The 26,739-nt window shown below is 39.3% G+C and overlaps 1 protein-coding gene across 3 annotated transcripts in view; it reads right to left on the bottom strand.

The window, feature by feature from the left end:
• TNR (tenascin R) overlaps positions 1-26,739 on the bottom strand; it is a 578,617-nt gene that overhangs the window by 296,499 nt on the left and 255,379 nt on the right. For 2 of the 3 annotated variants that reach the window (XM_039348594.1, XM_039348604.1), the window contains exon 1: positions 4,673-6,450. The exons of the other annotated variant lie outside the window; for it this stretch is intronic. The gene's annotated coding sequence lies outside the window, so the exon portion shown is untranslated. Of the gene's footprint in view, positions 1-4,672; positions 6,451-26,739 lie in introns of those variants that run through there. 3 annotated transcript variants of the gene reach the window in all.

Genomic DNA, 26,739 nt, shown 5'->3' on the forward strand with positions numbered 1-26,739 from the left:
TGAAGAAAGGAAATACCTGTTCCATACCTGTAGATGTAATGGATACCCCAATAAATTCATCAGGCTCCACAGTGCTCTATCCAGACCTACCCATAACCCACCTATTGGGGAGCTACTTCCACAGACTACACGTATTACTCTCCCCTATGTCAGTAACGTTTCTGAAGCCACGGCTAGGTTATTGTCACCCTATGGAATAAGGGTGGCACATAGACCGGACTGCACGTTGCGTCCCTGTATCATGAGGTTGAAAGATCCACTCCCCGTTACTGAGAAATCTGGGGTGATCTATAGAATCCATTGTATGGATTGCCCAGGTAATTACGTGGGAGAAACCTCTAAAAGAGTAAGGACAAGAATACAGGAACACAAGCTGGCAATAAAAAGAGGGGAGCACTATTCGCAGATCCTCACTCACATGGTAGAGCTTGGACACAAGTTTGATTTCAATGGGGTGCAGGTTATTGCTAGTGATGCCTCCAAGAGCGGCAGACTCCTCAAAGAGGCTTGGTTCTCGGACTGTAAGTCTATTAATCGATATGTGGAGTTACATCCTGCACACCAGGTCATGAAAGCTTGGGAGGCACGCATTTGTTCCAGACGGAGGAAGCACCCCAATGTTTGCAATCTCGATTGTCCCAACAAAGAGATTGACAATGAGGTAAGGGCGACCCTACCATCTGGAGTGCCCCCAGCTATTAGCAATTCCTGCGCGCACCCGTTGATGAACGAAGAATTTGTTGACAACAGCAATCCACCCCCTGGTGCCCTGGATGCTCCGAACACTCCTCCCCTTCCCCCTCCCCCTCCTCGATATTGCATCTGACCGACTGAATGGTATAGAGCACTCCTCCCCCCCACTCTTGAGATGAAACAAGACAGCTCTCCTCGTGGCAATTTTGGTGCTTGTGTTCCGGAGGATTCGCTTATTGTACCTGGCTTGGATGCCTGTTTGAAGATCGGAACCCCTGGAGTGGATGATGATTGCAACCGCCCCATTAAGGGTCCCATCACGCGTTCCCAAGTAGCACGGTGGAAGCGTGAGGGTGCACGCGCGAAGACCGCAGTTGGAATTTCCTTCGAGGGGAGAGTTGAATCGGATGCCAAACTGACAGAAACGGAGATCGCAACGAACTGCTGTGCATCTCACGCACGGAAGGGCGGCGGGTTGGGGGCTATAGGGGAAGATAGAAGCACGGATGGGGTGGCATGCCCCCTGAGAGTGATACGTCAGACACGGGGGAGGGAGATAGCTGGATCCGGGATTTCATTGCAGGATCGGTCTGCAATTACACAGGTTACTCTGGTGCGAAGTGACATGGAATGCTCGCCTCCCAGCCTAGGAGCTGCACGCAACAGAGAAGTAATCAGCTGCAAGAACTTAGAACTCAGAAATACTTCTGACATGAGTGATGGGAGGATCAATCGACCGGGCCGCATAACGAGGTCTATGAGCCGTGTGCAGGCGCGTTTGTGCTTATAAACGAGCTTCCCCACCCTCTGGCTTTTAACACCCTGACGATGATGGCAGCCATCGAAAGCTAAGTTATCTATTTATTAAACATTTAATTGTTTTACCTCCTGGTGCTCGTTTTTATCTTTTGAATATGTATACACCAAGGAGACTACTTTCCTCAATTTTTAGGTTAATTTTATATATATATATATATATATATATATATATATATATATATATATATATATATAAATTTGGATTGCTAACAAAGAATTAAGGGAGAATGGAATAGCTATTTTGAATTTTTTAGTTCTCATCAACCAGACATACCCTTCTGAGATTCGAACCTGGGCTGTCTGCATGTTAAGCAGCTGTGTTAACCTCTAAGCCACAGGCTCTTTCTCATTTTGTCAGCTGTGTAAGGGAGGGAAGAGACAGGGGGAGGAATTACCTTGAGTGCTTTTTGATGTATCCTTTCGACCCAAATATGGGAGAAAGAAATTTTTTGCCTTGTATCAGCTCAAACTAGAGCCATCCACAGGCAGCAGTCGCAACTGCGACATCATTTATATTATAAAATTTGGATTGCTAACAAAGAATTAAGGGAAAATGGAATAGCTATTTCAAACTTTTTAGTTCTCCTCAACCAGACATACCCTTCTGAGATTCGAACCTGGGCTGTCTGCATGTTAAGCAATTGTGTTAACCTCTAGGCCACAGGCTCTTTCTCACTTTGTCAGCTGTGTCAGGGAGGGAAGAGACAGGGGGAGGAATTACCTTGTATTATATTATATACATATATAATACATCTACACATCTGTTGTTGAACTCTCCAGCTACTCTTTGTGGAAGCCTTTCTTAAGACAACAATTTTCTTTTTCTAACAATAATCCTAACTACTCGCAGTTTTTCTGATTAAAAACATTCATTTTGCTCTACAAGACTGATCTGAGAGAACATTCAGTATCCTGGTACTCCAGGATTATTCTGCATTCTTTGCAGAATGCAAACCTGCAGGGGAAAAAAATTCTCATCTTACTAGAGTGTATGCAAACTTCTGTTAGTGGGTAAGCTTTCACCAAATGAAAATTACCAAAGGGCAGGGAAAGATAGAAACATTTATGTTAGTATAGCTATCAGTAAATAATAGTATGTTTATAATTCACAAGAAAATCACAAATGATGAGAAATAAATACAGACTATTAGTATCATATTAATACCAAAGAAATAGGGGCTTCCGGTTCCAGTTTGCGGCGGTGTGGTCGAGCGAAGAGAGTTGTCCCTTTGCCGATCGAGTTTCCTCTGCCGGTAGACCCCTTAGAGGGTTGAAAAGACACTCTGGAGGAGTGTCTACCATTGAGGAGGCTTCTCGGATAGTTGCAGAGGAGTGGCGGCGTCCTCTGTGCACCAAGTATCTCTTTTGGGCCGACAGGGTAAAGATTGGCCAGTAAAATGGCCGATCATTTAGTTGCGCCAACTGCAAGCCACAAGATCAGCTAAGCCAGTGGTTCTCAACCTTCCTAATGCTGTGACCCTTTACTACAGTTCCTCATGTTGTGGTGACCCCCAACCATAAAATTATTTCCGTTGCTATTTCATAACTGTAATTTTGCTACTGTTATTAATCGTAATGTAAATATCTGATATGCAGGATATATTTTCATTGTTACAAATTGAACATAATTAAAGCATAGTGATTAATCACAAAAACAATATGTAATTATATATTGTGAAATATTTATTTCTAATTACAAATAAATGAAATTTTGAAGCATGGGTGCTCCACCTATGGCTCTGAAGGGATACCTGACCTTTTCTCTTCTTTAAATGAGCCCTTGAAGTTGCCTGATTAGGTTAAGCATGACCTGTGAAAAATTAATATGATTGTGTATGGGGAGAAGTGCTTATGGGGTGGGAGAAAATAAGGATTAGTTGAGGTGATACTCAAGGGGAGCTATACTTGTAGACATTTGTTGTCCATGTGTGTGATGTGGCCCACACAATTTGCCTTTTCAGCCTTAGCCACTGTCCATTTTTCTACCTCTAGCTGAAATTCACTGAGTGTGTGGAGGAGGACGCCTGTCCTTCCAGGAAATTGATCCTAATGACCTTCAGAGTTTCTCTCTCTGAAGAAGGCAGAAGGGAAACCTTGGCTCTTTTATGACTCGTGGACTTCAACTCCCAGAATTCCTGAGCCAGCATAGCTCAATTCTGGAGCTGTGCCTGCCAGAATCTTAGAGATTTTTGGAAGGAGGTCTTGTCCACTGAGGCAGAGGCAGCAGAAGGGAAATCCATTCCTTCCTTCCACCCCACTGCTGGTTCCACTGAGCAATAATCAACTGCTTTTGGTGCAGCAGCCAGGGCAGGAAGAATGGGGAGCATTACTGCAGCAACTGCAAGAAAAGGCCTCTTGGAGCTTCTTGATTCCACACTAGGAGCAGATTCATTTCCCCCCCCCCTCCCGGCTTTCCAGAGGCACACTAGGAAACAGAGATAAGGCAGGCAGGAGGAGAAAGGGAAACACATGCTGCAGACCAAAACATCCACCCAAAACAGCTTTCATCTCCAAAGCCCCCCATCTTGATCTCTTCCCTTTTCACTGCCTGGACCAGTTTTCCTTCTCCCACCTGTAGTGAAATGGTGCTTCCTTCCCCCGCATCCCACAAGTAGGAAGCCATCAAGGATCGAGCAGCAGGAATCAAAAAGTATGTGCTGTCTTAAGGAGGGCTGCAGGGATCTCAGAGGAGGGGGGAATCAGCTGCCGTGGGAAAAGAGGAAAAAGCTACTATACTTTTATGTCCACCACATAAGTAGGAACAAAGCTCCCACATTTATCATTAGTGTGATCTATCACTGGGAATTTAGTGGATCTAATGCAAACTTCCAATTGTGTAAGGATGGGCTATCTGGAAGCTCAGTTAACTCCTGTGCAGCAACTGCCATCAACTTCTCAGAGTTGTGATAAGAGTAATAAAAACAGCTACGCTCTTCATTAGGTTTTGCATTATCACGGGTGGACTGTTTTTGTATGGGGATTGTGTTTTGTTTTTTTCCTAACGTAGGACACCTTTAACACCATAGGAAAGCAAGGGCATTATCTTTTAGCAATGGAGATGGCCTGAGAAGCTTTTTCAGGGAAGCAAACAAACATACCACCATCCCTCCCCCACCCCGGAGCATGAGGAGACTGCTCCTTCCTTTTATAAACCACCCACCTTAATGTAAAGCTTGCCGGGCTTGTTGCAAGCTCAGTCGCGTCTGCGCGCCTGCTCGTGAGATCTCGAAGCTTGGTTTTCTTCCTCCAGAGCAGAAGAGTTGGGTAACTTTCCTAGCCGTCCAGCTATCTGTCTGCCCACGGAGGAGCAGTGGCTTCGTAGGCCTGCCCATCCCCCCTTTGAGCCGAGCGTCAGTTTTATAACCTGCCATCTGCCTCAAAGCACTTCTCCATCGCGAGGAGGCAGAGGTAGCAGCCTGCTGGGCAGATGCCTTCTTCTTCTTCTTCCTCTCCCTCCTCCCTGAAACGACGAGAGTGGGACGTTGCTGGCTGGGTCACCCTGCAGGGGAAAGCAGGGCTCTTTCTCTGAAAGGCGCTTTAGCCAGCTAAGGCTCCCAGCGGCAACACAGCAGACAACCTCTACCCTGAAGCACGCCAGAGCCGGGCCAGCATCTGTGAGCTCCAGAAGCAGCGCCCGAACATGGCTCCGCCCTCGCTGGGCCAGATCCTTCTCTGCTTGGGCTTTCCTCTGCCTCCTTCTCCCCTTGCTTGGAGATGGATAGAGGAGCGGTGTCTTGGTTCCTAAGACCATCGGAAATATGTGTTTTTCGATGGTCTTAGGTGACCCCTGTGAAACGGTCGTTCAACCCCAAATGGGGTCGCGACCCACAGGTTGAGAACCGCTGAGCTAAGCAAACGGACCCACCATGGAGAACTCGGTGAGACTTTCCTTTCACCTCTATTTTCTTTACGCCTGTGAAAAGTTTTTTTTTCTTGGAATTATTCCCTTTTCTGGTGAAGCAGCTTTTTAAATGGGGAAAGAGAAGCACAAAGTAAACCTACTTTTGTTTTAATGGTTGATTTTATTTTTGGATATTGGGAGCCTCAAGAAAGTTTTTTATAATTTTTGGAGAATATTGTTTGCTTTTATGGTGGCCGGAAGGATTGAACATCTGACTATTTTCTGGGGGACACTCTTTGACAAATTTATTTATTGTATTTGTTATCTTTTCTTCGCTGGAAAGGCTTTCATTTTGTACAAAGGAAAAAGACAAGAAAACTGGGAGGAGATGGATATTGTGATTGTTTTTTAAATATAGTCTCCTTCAAAAGGATAAGGATTTGAAATATAATAAAGATGGAGGAAATTGGTGTAGATCTTATTTATAAGTATATTTTGGACAAAATTTTGGAAAATACGGAGAAGATAATTGCTTGCTCAAAGGAGATTTCTGTGTATCGACAAGGCAAAAGACAAGGACTAAGTGAAACATCAGTTTACACATAAGAGGCTTGTGCTCCGCTAACTGAGGTGGAAGAAGTAAACTCACAGTTGGACAATCAATTGATTTTGGAAAAAAGAGTTGATATCAATGGACAAAGGACTTATGATAAGGAACTGGATGATTTTGCTTCATAAGGACAAGTTGGCCTGCAGACACCATTTGATTTTGAGATAGAGAAAAAACATGGGAAGAAGAGAAAAACACAAGCAAAGAGGATGATATAAAAGAAAGGACTTTAATTGAAATTTATTCAATGTTAAAAGAAGGGGGAAATGATGTTCTGCTATGAGTCATTCAGATTAACTATAACATTTATACTAATTTAACAAAATGCACAATAGGAGCTTCCTTTTTGGAGTGTATAGTATGGCAGGCGGAGGCCCGATTATGGAAACCTGTTTGGATTAGAAAGAAACCCAGAATATGATATAAATATTAAATCTGATTATAGTAATGTGGTAAAGGTTTTATAGCGATCTGGATTGATTTGGATTTGGACTTTATTAAAAGGGCTTTATATATTTTTTTAATATTAGAGATGGTATAATGAGAAAAGAACTGAAATATGGGAAGTGATGGAATTAATTATTGGAGATTTGGAGAAACAGTGAAAAACAATAAAATATTGATCAGAAAGAGAAGAATTTATTTTTGGAGTTAATAATGTTTAAATAAAAAAAACACTTGGGGCTCCTGAATAGTAAATGGATATGTTAGTTTAAGTTTAAATATTTGCAAAATTAAGAAAGCATGGATACAGGATCTTTGGGATGGATAATGAGTTTGTAAACTTTTATTGATTAATGAAACTTATATAGAGTGATATATTCAATGAAAATTTGTTTTAGAAATGTTTTAATGAGCCTATAACAATATAAATAGATAGAGAATATTAATTTATTTTTAATTATATAACTTGGATGAAATGTCATATTAGGGAATGAATTAGTTTTAGAAAGATATTGACTTGATTATAATGTTTCTAAATAAATGGAGAGTTTATTAAGCTTAGTTTAAATGTGTGAAGAAATATAGGTTTTTATAGATTAATTTTTTTTATTGATTAATGCAGTTGATGGTCAGACATAGTAATGAATGAATTCATTTGAAAATGTATTAATTTGAGTATAATATTCTATATAGATAGAGAGGGAAATTTTTAAGAAATAATGTGTATATATTTATTATGTTATTGTTTGTCGTTTAAAAAAATTGATCACCATGTTTTCACATGGGTTCTTAAGCAGTGTTGGTGTAAAATAGAAAACTAATAAAAATTGTTTTGGAATACCAAAGAAATAAATTAGTTATATGTGATAACTGAAACGAGCAGAAAGGATGATGAAAAAGAAGTGCTTTTTGAAAAATTCTTCAGTAATATTTAGGCAAATAAGAGCAGATTTTATTTTAGATGTTGCAATCATAGATGGATTTGTTCATGTGAGATCTTTAAAAGTGCATTTGTGTAAAGAAAATAAATAAAAAAATAAGTTTTACAAAGGAATCCCAGAAGCAGGCTTTGGAGAGGGCTGACAAGCACTTCTGGTATCAACCTCCTTAATTATCACCATCCTCTCTCGCCCTGTAGGTCTGGATTTTACATCAACCCAGCAAAGGTTATAATATAAAGCTAACCAATTCTCAAAGTGGCATGAACTGCAGCCAACTTCAAATCAGTGCAAAATATTTGCTTGACAGGATTTCAAAATGTAGATTAATGTCACTCAAGGCTCATCCCCACATTCTGACTCCCCTCGGCTGTGATTTCAGCTCACAGCAACTCACAGCAAAGGTAGCTTTCACCGGACTTCTCCTGCTCCACATCAGAAGTGGTCCTTTTTGACTTCTGTCAGCTACACAGTCTGTCTATGGTGCTTAGTTGTAGGCAATGCCTCCATTCTTATTGGTTAATGTTCCTCTCCCTTCTGGTCAATGGCAGCTGCTCTCCATAGTCTTTTATCCTGGGTCTAGGAGATCGCCTGAAGGAGGGTTCAGTATCAGAAGGAATCTTTCCTGATAAAGCCAGCCAATGCTCTGCTTTGCAGGGCAAGACTCAGGCCCTAAATTAGACATGTCAAACTGCCGGCCCACGGCCAGATGCGTCACTCCGAAACCGTACCCACCCCATTGCCACAATGGGAAAAAAGTCGCGATACGTCGTATGAGTTTGACATGCCTGCCCTAAATGGACTCTTTATGAACCTGAAGTGCTTTGGAACAGTGATACCCTGGTTTCTGTACAAGTAAGGCCCCAAGGTATATTATTTGAAAAAATGAAAGAACGATAGTTGGTGTAAGTAGGCCACAGGGTAGTTGCTTTTATCTTTTTATATCTCCCTGTTGTCCCACGAGGAACATCACACAAAAATGCAAGGAGGTAGTTTCATTTTGCTCATTTTGAATAACCCATGGGATACTACTGATGCTTTGACCTCTTGCTGCTAGCCTTCTTCACATCTTTAATTGTTTTGGGGTATTTGGGATCTGGAATGGAATTTTGTGTGTCCTGCCAGTCTGTCTATTTGTTTGATTTTCATATTTCTGTAGCATTACCCCCTCAGAGGCAGCCAAAGCCCAGGCCCTCCCAGCCCCGTCGCACTCTGCAGCTACCCTCTCAAGGTGTTAATAAAGTGTCTTTTTCAGTGGGAGCTTACGCAAAGTGAGGGGGTGGTAGATTCTCGTCATCAAGGGGGGCTTTCAGGAACAAAGATGACCAGCCCCTAGCCCCGATAGTCAGTGAGTGGTGTTGTTTAACAGCCCTAGGCAGTTGTAGCAGCAATAGTCAATGATTTTACAGCGACCGTTTGGAAACAAGGGGATGGGGAAAACTTTGGCTCCAGGCAGCAATGGAAACACAAATGAAGGTAGTCAGTGCTCTGCAGTAACAGCTCGTCCCATGAGGGCAACTCCCCACAATGTCTGTAACTTGCACAAGTAACAGTAATCAAAGTCCGGATGGCCACTGGTCTCCAAAGCAATAGCGACCAGCCTCTCCTTCTCTTCTGTTGTTGCTCACAGTCTCAGGTCTCATCGATGTCAAACCCTCTCCCCCTCTTTCCTTTATTGTTAAAAACTGAATTTAGCAACTCCAGCAATTTTCTTTCTTCTCATTCTGTCTCTTGCCTCTGCTCAGGATATCTCCCCACCGCGAAAGAAGCAATACAATTCCACCTTCTCACTCTCACTCTCTCCTTCCCTCTCCTTCTGAGAAAGGGATCAATTAAAACCTCAAATCCCTCTTTTGCTTCACCTGGTCTCTCCCTGACAACAGCAACAGCAACAGCAACCACCCCAACCCCCTTTCTTTCCTCCTTTTTCTTTCCTTCCGCCTGATCCATGCCTGCCAAGCCCAAAACCGGCAGCAGCTGATCAAGCTTCCCTCTCCTCGGGCAGGCTCCCACAAAGCCTTTCATCCAGCCCTGCTACATTTCTAAGCCATCCATCTCCCTCAAAGAGGGACTCTAGGCAATGTACAATATAGTATTATTAATAAAAGAACATAAAATTAAAATAGAATTAAAACTTTTAAAACTCTAGAATAAAGACAATTAAACATCAAAAGTCCTAAAATGGCCATTTAACAATGGTTAGTACAGGAGAGGGGGGTTTGAATGGGATTAGCCAATTCCAAGGTTGCATGGTCTTTGGTGTCCCCCACACAAGGCAGCAGAACCAAGTTTTATAAACCAAGTGACAAATAAAACTGTTTCCCCATATATGGTAAGAAACAGACCACCAGACATATTTGAAGGCTGGAAAATGGCTGGAATACCCCACACTCCTCCTCCATTCCATTGTCAACTGGGTTATGCTGGGGTGGAGACTATTATCAGACTGGTACAGTCTTCCTGTTTGTTTGATTTATCATATGTATATGTCTCTCGGTGGCATACAATCAAACCTTAAAAACAATTTTAAAAAGCATTCAAGTACAAAAATTAATCTTATTTTTAAAAGACTAGGAGAGATTGCCAGATATTATGAACAATAGAGCTACTTCATCAGATCATCATTCTCTTCTAACCTCCAGGTGTGTTGAGACAAAAAGATTTTGAAGGTCTTCTTGAATGTTGACAGAGATGGGATCAATCTCACCTTGGGTGTGCTTGTCTCTGTGAGTGTGTGGGATGTCCCACATGGCAGGCGTCATGACAGAAAAGGCCCATCTCCTGGGTCCTACCAGATATAATTCCTTAGCAAATAGGACCTGCAACATATTTCTTCTGCCAGCCCTGATGGAATGGGCAGGTGTAATTGGGAAGAAGCAGTTTCACAAATAACCTTACTGACTTAATTATTACTTGGGCTGTAAAAAGATCTGGAGATTTCTTTTCAGAATTAGCCTAAGCAGAGCACCTGCACACCTGTCACCTATCACTCAAGCAAATTGAGCATGCTTCATTGCAATAGCCTAAAAATTCTACCTGCCATACTCAGCCATGTCCACCTCAATAATTAGGGCTTCCCTTGCCAGTAACAGGTACCAAAGTAGGCATTCTACACCCTGCTTCTCTCTTCTCCCACATCTAAAGCAAAGAGAAATCCTTTTTGGCTTTGTGGCTATGGCAGAAGAGACACTGGGAGGGTAGTCAGTGCTTCTTTCAGCTGCCATATTTTAAGCTTTCTCCACACTGAATAACAGCATTTTAATGATGCCATGTGGGAAATCCATGAATCTGCATGAATCGTACAAAGATGCTGGACATAAATATATTTTGTATTAAATGTTCCTAAAAATAATAAAGCCATTACTGCAAAATTTGGAAAGAAACTTAGCTGAATATGATATCCTTTGATCTATATCTACATATCAGTCTATAAGAAATGACAAAATGTTACTTCGTTTTTGTGTAAGGCAGTGAATAACAGAGTCCTCAGTCTGGCAAGATTTTGTCTATAGGTGTGAAACCATAAAGAATTCAATTTAGAAGTATTGCCATGTGTCATTCTTGGTTGTGCGCCTGACATCAATCTTGCCAGACTGAGGTCTCTACAATCTGCAACTACAATGTACCCTGGGAACTATTAGGGAGGGGCTGTCTTCACCCTCTTTCTCTCACACATAATATCTGAGTTGAGCTGCCTCTTATTCCTCTGGAATGCACTCCTTCACTCCCGGGAACCTGCCTCCTCACTACATTCCATTACAGCACTAGAGCTAAAGAAATTCTCTGTCTTTAATACTTCTTATCTTCATACTGATCTTTAAAACCACCACCTAAATAATCACATTTTTATGTAGCCATTGTATCAAATTACCTGTATATTAAGCTTAGCTTTTTTCATTTTAGAGAAACAGCTAGAGTTAGACTCCACCTTCTATTTATTTCTGCTTCAGATTATAACTTCACATGAATTCATAGGAAAGCCATCCCCATTTTTAAGGGTAAACAGTGACCAAGAGGCAATTACTTTCAATAGAAAATTGATGACTCCTTTCTACATCAGACATATATTCTGGAGATCTAATGTTACCAAATGTAACCAGGTGATTTGTTCCTATTTAAATATGTAATTTATATCATGTCATTAGTCTCTTACCAGAGTGACTATAATTCTGATATGCTAAAGTTTTGATTATGCATATATAAAGTGATATATACTTCAGATTCATAACAGGTTCAAAATCTACACCAGATTTTAGACTGCTGTGCGCAAAATTTCTCTTAGGATAACGGACACCAACTTATCCATCTTATTGGAGTCTGAAGCCTTGCACATTTAAATTATACTTCAGGCAGAACCAGGTGACTCTGAGAATAATTGTATAATGCCCGTTCTTAGCATTTGTCCTTTCAGAACTAATTAATCTTTTTTATACTTTTGGAGAGTTTCTGTAGTTCATGCATTAAAAATGACCTGTTAAAGCAAAGTCAGATCAGAGATCTGTTTTCCTGTTTTACAAGAAAGCTTCCAAAAGGCTTTGAAAAAACTTGTATTCCAATATACTGTGATTCTGCCAGCAGTTTAATTATTTTGTGCTGCCAAAATGGCTATATGAATGCATACCGCCTAAGCATGGGGAAAAACCCAACTTTTTGCAGAAAAAATGGAAAAATCGTATGTATCATGTAAAATGTCTAAGCAGCCTAAATGAACTGAGCAAGCTCAGTGAGGAAAGAATCACAATATTCTTCGGAAATATTAAAAAAAAGATATGGAATGAAATGAAATGGAATTGATTATCCTTGAAAGGAACATGCCTGCCTGGCTGGAGGCTCAAACAGGTCTTATGTCTTGGATTGTCTTTCTACCTTTTTGTGTTGCCCTTTCTGTCAAAGAACCAATGTGCATTTTAATAGATTTGAGGGCACAACCACATGAGATTTGACAATGTGCCTTGAAATAGAACCAATGCTCCCCTAGAGCTGTGCATTGTACCAAATGATAGTGTGAACAACTTATTGAGATGACCTATAGCCATACGTAAATTCTGATTTTTGAAGCCACAGTAATTGAGAGAAGTTGGGAACTGGAATTACCTAGAGTTATCAGCATCCCAAAAGAGATCAGGTTTATGTAAAAAATAATTCAGCCAGTGGTGACTGAACTATTGGCCAGTCGGGTGAATATCTGAATAAGGAAGGCCAAGAATAGAACTAAAAATAGTCCTTTTAAAATGGAGCATATGCTCTCATTAACAGGGCTAGTTCACTTTGGTGTACCAATGTATAGAAGTACATATAGAGCTCACAGGCACAACCCTTGAGAGAAACCCAATGGTCAGCTAAGAGCTTGATCCAATAGGTCCAGATGGGATGCATCTGACAGATTTGTCTCATTTGGACACCATTCTCCATCTGGTACATACTGCAGATGGGCCACCTGTGGTGTGGCTTCTCTTAGAAAGTTTCTGCAGCACCAACGTTTTCTAACTGATTTCCTGCACTCATATCTCTTACCTATTGACTTATATATATATTCTAGCTGCCTTCCTGAAATGTCAATAAATTACGATACTGAAATGTTGGAATGAAGGAGATATTTCAAATTTTAATAGAGAGATAGAGAGAGAGAAAGAGTGAGCTAGCAAGAGTGGGACAGAGCACTATGCATAATCCCCAGGAGACATTAATGGCCTGCAGTTATTTTTGGTTGGCCCAAGAAAAAGGCTGCAATGTTGACATCTAAATTCAAGGAAAAATATTTGGAGACTTTCTACTAAGGGTACCTTCAATATATCAGGGAAAGTATAGAGTTTCTGGTGCTCATCATTGAGAAACCATTGTTCTGATTCTATCTTCAGAAGAGGTTTTAGAGATAACTTTGGTCAGATTGTGCTGTTAATTGGTCCTTGTTCAGAGTTTTGCAACTTCCTTAGCATTTGTAATGTTAGATTCCTCTCATCTTTAATGCCCTTGCACGTAAATTCATAAATATCAAGACACTGTGTGATGCAATCTACCATCCATCTGCTCTCTCTCTCTCTCTCTCTCTCTCTCTCTCTCTCTCTCTCTCTCTCTCTCTCTCTCTCTCTCTCTGTATTGTGTGTGTGTGTGTGTGTGTGTATGAGAGAGAGAGAGAGAGAGAGAGAGAGAGAGAGAGAGAGAGAGAGAGAAATCTGGTCTCTATTTTTGCAGAACAATGACCTATTTCCTTGTATAGTTTAACCAGATTATTAAAGAAAACATTCTACTTTTAAATCAATATTGTAGCAGAATAACTTCTGGGGAAATAAACAGACACAACTGTAGCTTTGTAAGGTCTACAAGTTCTTTTTTGCAATTTGATAAATCAAAACAGCAATTAATATGATGTCTTTGGCACAACTCCAAGGCCTGTATATTGAAATGTAGTATAAACACATATAGCTGAATTACGGGCATTTTCTTCCCTTTCTTCTTTTAAGACACCTGTAATGATTTTTGGACTAGAAATTATTTGAGGCAGGGATCTTTTCTTTTCTAATTTATTTTGTAAAACTCTATTTACATTAATAGCTTGTGCTGCATTTCCCTGATGCAGGGATGGAATCATTTGTAAGCAATCAGTTCAGATCTCAAGCATAAACAATTGGCCTATTTCCCCAGCAGCTTGCTCTGTGAAGAGAGGGGGAAAAGGGGAGAGATAGTGGGAGAGCAAAATCTGACCCGTTTTGTTCCTCTGGTTGTGCCTCACTTGCTTTAGGCTCACCTCTTCCATATGATGCAGGAGCCTCAATCAAATTGTTCCTGCAAGAATGCCACCATCAACAACATCAAGAAAAGATCCATCTTTCCTGGTCTAATGGATGGATTAGCAATCTTCTTGTCCAAACACATTCTGTTGCAGGGGAAGCAAATTTATCAGTGAGCTGAGGCTGGTTAGCTATCTTAGTAGAAAGCCCTTGCCTGGAACCAGGAGAAGTCCAGTAAGTCTTGTCCTCTGGAAGGGCAAGCCATTAATAAGGAGCCATTTGTGTGAATGGCACGTCTGTAAGAGTGAGTGGTCAGGCTGTGGAATCTGTGGAAAATGGAAGCATGTATTTGTTTGCATTTAGCATCTTCTACTGTAGGGAATTACCATGATGTGAATCTTGCTTTTTATCTCTGAATCTAGACTATAAAATAAATGTCAGGGTAGTTGGCTCTGAAAAATGAATAAAATAAAATAAAATGCAAATGCTTGCAGAATATATTTCTCCATGGCTGAGGAATACAAATGAAGCCTTTTCCTTAAGTAAATCTCAGAAGTGGAAAAATGACAGGAAAACATTAAATGACTGCCAGAGAAGGGAACTGAAAAAATAGAAAAAGTAAATCTAGCTTTGCATAGACTCTCTGCATAGGTGAGGGAATGGCCTACATAAGTCAAAGGAAGCCAGAGAGAGTGACCAAACAACTTTGGGATGGCCACTTTCTGCAAATTGTTTAGCTCAAAATGTGCTGTGAAATAAAAGCAATATATTCAGATGAAAGTCATATGTTTCTTAAGCTCATCCTGGAAAAAGATTTGTCAGACTGGCCTTGTATCCCTCGAGTGGAAGTTGTGTTGGAACTTCGAGTTTCCCAGGGCAGGAATGCCATTTTACACTAAATGGGAAAAATACCAGACAAGGGCTAAGTTGTGACAAAACAAAAGAAAAATGTTCTGGATTTAAACTGTAATGGGTATAAGAATCTTTATTAAGGGAAAGCATTGTAGTTCAGTTTAGGTTGCCTTGAAAAGTCCTAACTACTCATTATGTCACAGAGGCTATTCTTAAGAGTATGAAATAAATATAAACTTACATTTTGTCTGAAAAGACCTTTGCAACTTTCAGTGCAAAAAGAATTTTATAGACAAGAAATTATAACTAAACATAAATAGTTAATTTACCGTGATGTAGTAGGATTTTCTCATGGGTAGATTACATTGTAAAATGAAATCAAGAGAATATTGACAACAGAAGGATATTATTGTCAATGGTTTTCTTATGTACAATTACCAGAAAGTAGATAAAATGTTTTGTAATTTTGAACAATGTAAGACTGAAGTTGAAATAGAACTATGTACTAATGATGAACATGTTATTACTAAAACGTATAAACTTCTGTTGAAATATGAGACAGAAGAAAAATTGAAAGAATGTGTGTTAATATGGCTAAATATTTTGGCTACAATATATAAATGCATCCATAGGAAAATATGTGGTTGAAAGGACTGAAATTTACATTATGTTCTAGCCTTAAAGAGAATGTTTATAAAATGATGTATCATCACGAGATAAACAGTTTAGAATGTATGAAGGTACAGTACTTTGAATCTTTGCTGGAAATGTGAACATGAAGGGACATTTTAGCATATTTGGTGGACATGTAAAAATAAGCCAAAATAATTTGGATACAAATACATACCTTAATTCAGAAGATTTTAAGGATTGAAGTGAAACCAAAGACTTTTCTTTGGGGACTAATTGACAGGCAACTAGAAAAAAAACTAATGAAACTTTGTTTTTTATATGGCAACTGCAGCAAAAGTATTATATGCTTAAAAGTGGAAAGATAAACCACTCACCACAAAAGAATTGTTGATGAAAATGATGAAATTTGGAGAATTGGCTAAATTAACTACATTGATCAGAGAGAAAAATAATATCTACATTGATGGCAGATTAAATACCCCTTTATAGACTTTTTGTATCAAATATAAAAAAACCCTACTAATAATTTGTGATTTTGCTTATTAGGAAAAAAAAACATGGATAACAGAGAAAAAGGAGTTCTTTTAAAAAGTTTTTATCATAAAGTAAGAGATAATTTTGCAATTGTACTTATATTTGCTGATAAGGAAATCAGACGCCTCTTCTTTCTATTTCTTTTTATTCTTTCTTTCTGCACTTTTTGCTTTTTCTTTCATTTCTTTTATCCTTCATTAATCTGTATTAATTTTAATGTTCTTTGTAAAACTTTTACTAGAAATCTATAAGAAAAAAGATTTATTCAAACAAGGAAAAAGGAGGTTTTGGGGGGCACTTAAGGCTGCATGGTTTGGGGAAGTCATAACCTGATGCCTCATGAAAAAAAGCACCTTTGGGACAGCAACATCTATTTTTATTCCTGTCTGGAAACCCTTTGTATACCTTTTGCATTAAGCAGAAAAAAATTGTCTTATGATTTATGAAGATTATAAAAAATAGATAATGGGAAAAAAGACTTTTTCTTTTTGTGACCATAGGAAAAAGGGTAATTTTGTAATTGTAATTTTGTAATTGTACTTATATTTACTGCAGTTGGAAACTATTTCTTTTCATTCTTTTCATTTGTACCATTTGTCTTTTTAATTTTTTTCTCTTTCTCTAACCTTTTCTTTCTTTCTTTCTTTCTTTCTTTCTTTCTTTCTTTCTTTCTTTCTTTTTTCTTGTTCATTATTGTTTATTCAAAACTCTCAATAAATATTATACAGGACAGAAATCTTTACTAGCAATGATAGAAAATTAAATTTATTTCACCAAGAACATATTGTTCTTCCACTGAGTCACCACAGAATCAGTTTTCCTGGACTCAGCTATATCTGTCAAGTTTGGTTCATCAGACTTGATTTTATAAACAACAACCAAAACCTTTCCCAATTATCCCAATCAAAGATATGCATTTTTAATTTGTAATTGTGTATAATCATTTTTGTTAAAACTTTCCCCTCAAATAATATTTTTCTTATGGTGTCTTTATAAATATATGCTTTATATACATTTTTTAACAGCAAATGGAATCACAAAGTTTGGGGAAAAAGCTAGATGCAGGGGTGCTCAATGATTTAAAAATGTGAAATCCACATTAAAATTTGCTGTAGGTACATCCTGAATGAATTGCTCCTCTACATCCAGTATGCAGTGGAATCATGGCAGGAGTTCCCTACGCCCTCACATTAAAGCTGTTCTGGGAATGCAAGAGGTTTTTAGGACTTGCTTACTCACGAGGGGGCAAAAAGTCAATCTCCTTCTTTGCTGCATCCATCCCAGTAATTCAGCTGCTTTAGTTGTAATCCTTTCTATTCACAAACTCTGGAAGTGGCATTTTTGAAAGACTGATGGGTCATCTACGAAGGATTTCATTGTTCAGCTCCTTCCCCCTACTATGGTTTCCTGAGTGACTGGAGGAAGCCATGCTCTAAGTCTAAAACCAGGGTATAGTGCCCTTCCAATTATGCTCTGTAAACTGCAGTTTGATGCACATGAGCAAAGGTCCTGTTGTAATCTATGGAAGTGACTTTTCAGAGACCTTCTGCATTTTCTTGATGAATTCCTTTTTACAGTGTGAAAGGGACAGACATTTATTTGAGTTCTACCTTACAAAGCTCATGAACAATTCAGGCTCTGCCAGTGAAATTAAGAACTCTATATCTCTTTTTTTCTGCATTTTGTTTACTGAGGGGTTTACATTTGCTGGCTCCATCACTCCCCTCTATTTTCACACAGGTTACTCATCTCCTATGCCTCTTAGCAGCCACATCTCCCTTGTCCATGCTTTCTGTCTGTCTTGCTGCTTATTTAGTTGTTTTGTTTTTCTGTCACGTCCCCATATTGTGCTTGCCTTCTTTTATATTCACCCTTTTATGGCATATTTCCCAGCCCCAGTCCTCAGCTTTTAGAATATTTATATTCTTATGTTTTCCTCCACATCACCTACAGACGCTCTAATCCATTTATCAATCCTGTTTATTCTTCCTGACTTTTGACTCTTTTGACTTTTTCATGAGTGGGAGAATACATCCTTCCCTAGACTCCCCCCTGCCCTTCCTTTGCCCATATTAGCAATGTGGATCAGCTGTTTCTGCTCCAACAGTTTCCTGGGTAACTCCCCAATGCCCAGGAGTGTCAGAGCAAAAGGCCCTGGGAATCCTGCCTCTTTGCATCTCCTTTGCCCCAGTGATATAATGAAGGAGATCAGAAGGTGAAAAAGCTGCACAAGACTCTGAGCGCATTTTCTGTGGTCAACTTACAAAGTGACACTAACTTACAACCATTCATTTAGTGACCAAAGTTACAACAGCACTAAGAAAAGAGACTCACATCTGTTTTTCACATTTACAATCATTGCAGCATCCTCCTGGCCACATGATCAAAATTTGGCCACTTGGCAACTGACATGTATTTATGACAGTTGTGAATTCCAGAGTCCTGTGATTAACCATTTGTAACCTTCCCAGCCGGTTCATTTAACAACAGTAGTGATTCAGTTAACAACAGTGCCAAAAAGTTGTAGAATGGGCCGCAACTCTGACCCATTTACAACTGCCAACAGAAATTTTGGGCTCATTTGTGGTCATCAGTTGAGGACTTACACCGTGTTTCAGTAAGGGTGGTTCTTTATTCCTGTCTTGGGCTGCCTGCTAATGAAGAGCTCCAACTACTCTCACTATGTTGTTCTCATAAGCATTTTTAGAAGGGCCAAGAATAACTATCTTTTCCAGAAATGTTCCATTGCTCGTTCCAGAAATGTCTATTTTTTCATGTGGTTCTTTGTCTTCTCCTCAGAGAAGTCATAATATATCAGTATGACTAGTTGTGGAATACATCTTTTGACAGTGGAGAAGGGGAAGGAGTTCTGGTGGTAATGGATCCAGAAAAAAGGAGAAAGTAGCTAGAGTACAACATTAATTGTTATGCCATCTCAGTGTTTTCAGGCATCATTTTACCCCACAGAGATAGTAAATCTCCACCAAGCATGAAATGGGAATATTTGGCATGGCCCTACCCGAATGCCATTATTGCATCCTATTACCTATCCAAAACTCCATCGATGTTTTATGCCCAGAGCAATTACTATTATGATAAGCCAGTTTCACACCAATTGGCAACCTGCCAGCTGTGCCATCTGCATGGTCAGCAAGCAGTTTCTTGCCAGCTTCATCATCAACATTTGCACTGCCCAGACTTGGAGCTGTGCTAGCCTTACAGATGGCAGCCTGGCTTTGCCAGGTTTAAGGGTGGAAATGTACGGATTCCTTTATTAACATTTATCAAGTTTACAATGGTTAATCTTGGAGGTTTTGCCCATTTAGCAGAATATAAACCATTTCTTTCGTTATAGACCAGTAATGGCGAACCTTTTAGAGACCGAATGCCCAAACTGCAACCCAAAATGCATTGTTGGGTTCCGGGTGGGTGTGGCCCATTGGCTGGGTGTGGCTGCTGTGGTAACAGCAGACCGGGTGGGACTAAAAAGTTCAATCAATCAATTCCAACTTTGCAAGATCTTTTTTTTTCCGCAAGAAGTTGAAATTGATTGATTGATTGAACCTTTTTTTTTGTACACGGCGGCAGAGGCCTAAAGCGAAAAGTTTGTATAAAACCCAGCTGAAGGCCTAGGACTGGGGCGACGGCGTCCGTGCCCACAGAGAGGGCTCTGAGTGCCGCCTCTGGCACCCGTGCCAAAGGTTCGCCATCATGTTATAGGCTGTGCTTTTTCACTTTCCCCTATTAAGTCCTATCAGAGTGGCCCTGCCTCTCTGCTCCACTAGTGAGTGGTTGGTATCTTAGCCCTGATGCTGGAATTCCATCCCTTGTATACTCAGGAAAGAGTGTGCTAAACATTTAACGATTGCTCCCTGTCTGAGTCCTAACACCACTTGTCAAAGAGTGATAGATGGGCATAAGGGGGAGCAGGGTCAATAGAGGCATATCTACTCAGATATAGCAGCTGAGCATGCACTGCTGTGGCTCGATGACTTTCTCAGTTGCAGTCCTTTGAGTATTTGCAAAGGCTGGGGGAAGTTTTTTCTTTTTTAAAATGGAGATAACAAAGAAACTGTGAAGGTCTATGGGTGAAAGAAAAGATTTTTAGGAATAGAGCATGGCACAAATGTCTATTCAATATTTTCCACAACACTAATAAGTGGTGAAATTGAGGGAGCTGAGTTCTCCAGGGGAAGGAAAATGCTTCAATTCCTCATCCAAGGCAGGATTCTCCCTTAGAGGTAACAATAGCAGATACTCTGAGATGTTTAGAGGGAATTGATGCCTTCCCTTGGAGTTTAATGGAAGGATGGAGACAGGACATTTGGGCTCACACCCATTTGACTATTCTGAAACAAAATAAGTTCAAGAACACCACACTGCACCTACGAGCATTTGTATGAGATTCTTTAAATACATTTCTAAAGTATTTTTTTCAGCAAACTGAATGGAATCTAGTAACAAAAGAGGCATGATAATTTCTCTACCCAATAATTACTAAGTAATAGCCCAGCAGACCTGATAAAAGTCTCAATTCCTGAGACAGAGGGGGGATTCCTAGTTTGCTCCTTGTATACTATTCCCTCTGCTATTATTTAAATTAAGCAATAAACATACTGACAATGTCATGCTAACCCTTCAAAAAGAGAAATGCCAGATACTTCATATCTGACACAAGTTTTAAAAATCTTTATTTTAACACATATAAAAAACAAGGTGAGTCCCAAAAATACCAATAAGACAGGAGTGCCTTGAATTTTCTGCTGCCATGAACCACTACAATTTCAAATAGGATTTATCTTTCTCATCATCTTGATATTACAGATGCAGGAATCTGCTCTAATAATTGAGAGATGCAATGAACCCTTTGAGAAATGCATAAGTTTGGAAATTAGAAGAGACGTTTCCATTCCCCATGGAAAACCTTTCACATACAGTACAGAATTCCCATTTCTTGATAACAAAAATTTAGAAGATGTGATCTTAATTGCTTTGCTCAGATTACTGAAATAGAAGTAGGTTGAAACCTGGTAAGCGTGAATAATCATGAAAGTATAACTGCTCAAGGATTTTTACTATTCAAATTTAGTTTTCCTACATTTTGTTTTGTTTTTTTTTAATAAAATTTTATTAAGTTTATATAGATGAGGAAAAATAGGAACAATACAGGTATGATAAAGGGAGAGGTGGAAAGAAAGGGAAGGGGAAGGGAATAAGGCTTTAGGGTAAAATAAGGATAGATACAATCACATATTTCAACAAACAAGCTACCGTCCGGATCATAATAATGAGTAAATATCATATTCAACCATTTTTACCAAAGCTTAGACTATAACATATTAAAAACAATTAGTAAACAAATACGTTGCTCTATTAAGTAAACACTACTAATAAAATCTCAAAAAATCCTAACAATCAAAAGTAACAAATGGGAATCAGTAAATCAGGAAAAATAATCATATCATGAAAATGTTAGTTAGAACTCGATTAAAAATCAGTCATCTATTCTAAAATATTGAATCCTTCAATTTCTAACGTGTATCTAACCATTGATAAAATTTTTCCCAAGTTCTAAAATAAATTGAATCATCTTTTTCTTTCATTTCTAATGTTAGTCTATCCATTTCTGCATAGTCTAAAATTTTAGTAATTACAATTTGGTCAGATGGTAAATTCTCATTTTTCAAAAATTAGGCAAATACTATCCTTGCAGCTGTTAAAACATGCAATATCAAGTAGTCATTCTCTTTACCATAATTAGGTCTTAATATTCCTAACAAAAACAATTCCGGTTTAAATTCTGTCTGTAGTTTCATCATCTTTTCCAACCATCTATGGATCTTAGACCAATGTTTCTTAGCGATAGGGCATACCCACCAGGCATGGTAATAAGTGCCTGGCTGTTGTTTACATTTCCAGCAAATATCCGAAACATTTTTAAACATTTTTGCTAAGCGAACTGGTGTCATATGCCATCTATAAAACATCTTATATAAATTTTCTTTATATGCTATCACTTTTGTAAGCTTAATATTTTTATCCCAAAGTTTTTGCCAGTCTTCCAAATCTATAGAATGTCCAATGTTCTTTGCCCATACTATCATTGTTTCTTTCACTTGTTCTTCTTCCATCTTCCAGTTTAAAAGAAATTTATAGAGTTTTTTAATCAAATTCTCATCTGTTTTTAACAAAATTTTATTTAATGGGGTCTGTTCTTTGTAAAAACGTGTCGATTTTATATCTTTTTCATATCTTGTTTGAATTTACAAATAGGACCACCATGTCAAGTCAATACCTTGTAGTTGTAAAGTTTGCCTGTCCTTAAGTTTTCCCTCTTTGTCTAAAATGTCTTTATAACTAACCAGTTTGTCATAATTAATCAGATTTGGATAAGCAAATGCTTCCATTGTTGAGAGCCAGTCAGGTATTTTCATATATATTTTATGTTTAATTTTCTTCCATTCTGAAAGTAGTACGTTTCTTATCGCATGATTTTGAAAGTACTTATGTGCTTTAGATTTCTCATACCATATAAAAGCATGCCAACCTAACTGACGGTCGTGTCCCTCTAAGTAAAGCAATCTTTTATTTCTCAATACAATCCATTCTTTAAGTCAAAGCAAAATAGCCGCTTGATAGTAAAGTCTCCAATCTGGAAGTCCAAAGCCCCCTCTATCCTTAGATTCTTGTAATAATTTACACTTGATTCTCGCTTCCTTTTTTTGCTACATAAATCTTAAAATCATTGCATTTAAATCATCAAAAAAATTCTTAGTAAGTTTAATAGGCACTGTTTGAAATAGGAAAATTAGCTTTGGTAAAATGTTCATCTTAACCATCGCTATTCTTCCTAGGAGTGATAATTGAAGATTTTCCTATCTTTCCAAGTCTATTTTTATTTGTTTCATTAATCTCTCATAGTTATCTTCTTTTAGTGTAGTATATTTTGCCATTAACATTTTGATTTTGTTGATATGGTATGCATATTTAAACAATGAAAACAATTTTAAAAGTTCTACAGTGATAGTATAGCAGCAGCAGTAACAGTAGTGGTACTGAAGAAGCATTCAATGCAATTGTCCTGGTTCCGATTAATGAAACACCTCAAAGAACTTCCAGGCATTGTTTATCCTAAAAAGTCTTTATTTTTTGTGTAACAGAGTGTTGGCACAGCATGGATGGATGCCAAGATCTGAATTTCCGCTCCTCTATTTTTCAGTCATAAATCACATTCTCCAATCAGCCCAAAGGGCAAAGGTTCACTTCCGTTGCAGCCTGCATATTCCTTATCTTAATTACTCCCTACACAAATTCTTTCTCCTCCCCTCCCAGCATCATCTAAATTAACTCTAAAAATACCAAACAGTTCTGCATATTTTGTCAAAGCAAGAATATCCAATATTAGCAGCGTTGACAGCAATCCTATAGTCACTGGCCAACTTTTGCTGAAAACTGGTTGATGTAAGTATGTTTCATGTCCAGAATCTTAATGAATTAAATAGGCATATGTACATATAATACCGAGTTCCTTCTCAATTTGCCTGGACAAATGGGCTGAGCTACAACTTGTATGAGACATTAATAGACAGTTCTGATGAAATGGACTGAGCTAGCTAAACAATACTTGGGTGTGAATGTTGACACCTTCCATCCTTCCGGGGTAGGTAAAATGAGGACCCAGATTGTTGGGGGCAATGTATATATATATATATATATATATATATATATATATATATTATATATTATATATATTATATATGTTTTCTGAGGTTTTCGCGGGTATTTGTATATAGGTCTTTGGTTGTTCGGGTTTTCTCCCGCGTAAAATTGGAAGTGTCTTGGCAACGTTTCGACGAAGTCACATTCGTCATCTTCAGGCTGGTGTTTTTAGCTTCTTGCTTTGAGCAGCAATGTGTGGTTTAGCTGTTTCTTCCTTTTAACTGCCAGTGAGGGTATGAACTGATTGGATGGGAGCTTGGCTGTGTTCTGATTGGGTGGAGGTGTGTTCTGAATGGTTAGGGGCTTGGCTGTGCTCTGATTGGCTGGGGGAGTGTTCTGTTTGGTTGTGCTCAGGTTAGTCTGAGTTGCAGAGGGGTTTAAGATTTTGGGGTTAGGGAGTCGTTTGTCAATAAGGGCAGGTTTCCAAATGGCTGGTAGGCGGGAGGTATCATCTCGCTTGTTCATGCTGTGTGGGCGTTTTTCTATCTCGATGGCTTCTCTGATTATTCTGTTATTAAAATGTTCACTTTTGGCAATGGTTCTGGTATTTTTAAAGTCAATTTCATGTCCTGTGGCTTTAAGGTGTTGGACCAGGGAAGATGTTGGTTCCTCTTTTTTGACTGAGTTCTTATGTTCTTCAATGCGTGCACTTATTCTTCTGTTGGTTTGTCCGATGTATGTGGTGGGACAAGTGGTGCATGGGATTTCGTATACTCCTTGATTTTCTAATTCAATTTTATCTTTGGGGTTTCTAAGGATGGTGGATATTTTTCTGTTTGTGCAGAATGCTGTTTTGATGTTGTGTTTATGGAGGATCTTACTGATTCTGTCTGTGGTGCCTTTTATGTATGGGAGGAGGGCTTTGCCGTTTTCTTGTTCTTTGTCTTGGATTTTAGTGGGGGTTTCTTTTTGGATTAGGTTTGTAATCTTATTTCTATGGAATCCATTGGATGTTAGTACATTGGTGAGAGTGTGTAGTTCGGGTTTTAGGTGTTGTTCGTCAGCTAAGCGTTTTGTTCTGGAGATGAGTGTCTTGGCTACAGAGTTGATCTGTGCTGGGTGGTGGTGTGAGAGAGCGTGTAGATAGCGGTTTGTGTGTGTTTTCTTCTGGTAGATGGTGTGTCCTAGGGAGCCATTGGATTTCTTGTAGACTAAGACATCCAGGAAGGGAAGTTGGTTGTTAGCTTCTGTTTCCATGGTGAACTGTATTTTGGGGTGTAGGCTGTTGAGGTGTGTGAGGAAGTTGTCCAGTTTTTCTTTCCCATGTGGCCAGATTATGAAGGTGTCGTCTACGTATCTGAGCCAGAGTTTGGGTTTGTGATCCGATTTTTCTAGAGCTTGGGTTTCAAAGTGTTCCATGTAGAGGTTGGCAATGACAGGTGAGAGGGGTGATCCCATGGGTGCTCCTTCTGTTTGTTTGTATTTTTGTCCATTATAGATGAAGTATGTGTTGGATAGGCAGTGGTTGGTCAGATCTAAGATGTGTTTGGGGGGGTTATATTTGTTTTGAATAGCTGTCAAGGCTTCTTTGATAGGCACTTGGGTGAAGAGGGATATGACATCGAAGCTCACTAGTAGGTCGCTGGGCTGTAAGCTTTGTTTCTTTATGATCTCTATAAACTGGAATGAATTTTTTACCCAAACACATCCCCACTGAAACCATTATATGTGGAGTTGAAACCAGCCTGATCAAAATCAACCCCGATGAGGCTAACAAAATCAGACTCAAAATCACCAACATCCTCTGCACCAGCAAGCCACCCAAAAGCAACTTACCCAAAGAGGAACAGACAGCACTACGTAACCTGAAAGAAGACACCAGCATAATAATCCTACCAGCAGACAAGGGCAACGCCACGGTGGTTATGAACACATCTGACTACCAAACCAAATTAACCAACCTACTCCAAGACTCCACATACAAACCCCTAAATACAGATCCCACCACCTACCTGGAAAAAACCACCAGAACCAAGATAAAAGCCTCCCCCATTAGCGAAGAGATCCAGCAAAGAATCATTCCCAGAGAGAAATCATCCAGATGCCCTAAACTCTATGGTCTCCCCAAGATACACAAAGAAGGAACCCCACTCAGACCTATAGTCAGCTCCATAGGCTCACCTCTACAAAACCTAGCCAAATTTCTCGCCAAACAACTACAGCCCTATGCAGAATCCATCACCTCACACGTAAAAAATTCATTCCAGTTTATAGAGATCATAAAGAAACAAAGCTTACAGCCCAGCGACCTACTAGTGAGCTTCGATGTCATATCCCTCTTCACCCAAGTGCCTATCAAAGAAGCCTTGACAGCTATTCAAAACAAATATAACCCCCCCAAACACATCTTAGATCTGACCAACCACTGCCTATCCAACACATACTTCATCTATAATGGACAAAAATACAAACAAACAGAAGGAGCACCCATGGGATCACCCCTCTCACCTGTCATTGCCAACCTCTACATGGAACACTTTGAAACCCAAGCTCTAGAAAAATCGGATCACAAACCCAAACTCTGGCTCAGATACGTAGACGACACCTTCATAATCTGGCCACATGGGAAAGAAAAACTGGACAACTTCCTCACACACCTCAACAGCCTACACCCCAAAATACAGTTCACCATGGAAACAGAAGCTAACAACCAACTTCCCTTCCTGGATGTCTTAGTCTACAAGAAATCCAATGGCTCCCTAGGACACACCATCTACCAGAAGAAAACACACACAAACCGCTATCTACACGCTCTCTCACACCACCACCCAGCACAGATCAACTCTGTAGCCAAGACACTCATCTCCAGAACAAAACGCTTAGCTGACGAACAACACCTAAAACCCGAACTACACACTCTCACCAATGTACTAACATCCAATGGATTCCATAGAAATAAGATTACAAACCTAATCCAAAAAGAAACCC

Source organism: Crotalus tigris, unplaced genomic scaffold (genome assembly GCF_016545835.1).
Source record: "Crotalus tigris isolate CLP2741 ecotype Arizona unplaced genomic scaffold, ASM1654583v1 scf7180000017560.2302168, whole genome shotgun sequence".
In the NCBI taxonomy this organism is placed as follows: Eukaryota; Metazoa; Chordata; class Lepidosauria; order Squamata; family Viperidae; genus Crotalus; species Crotalus tigris.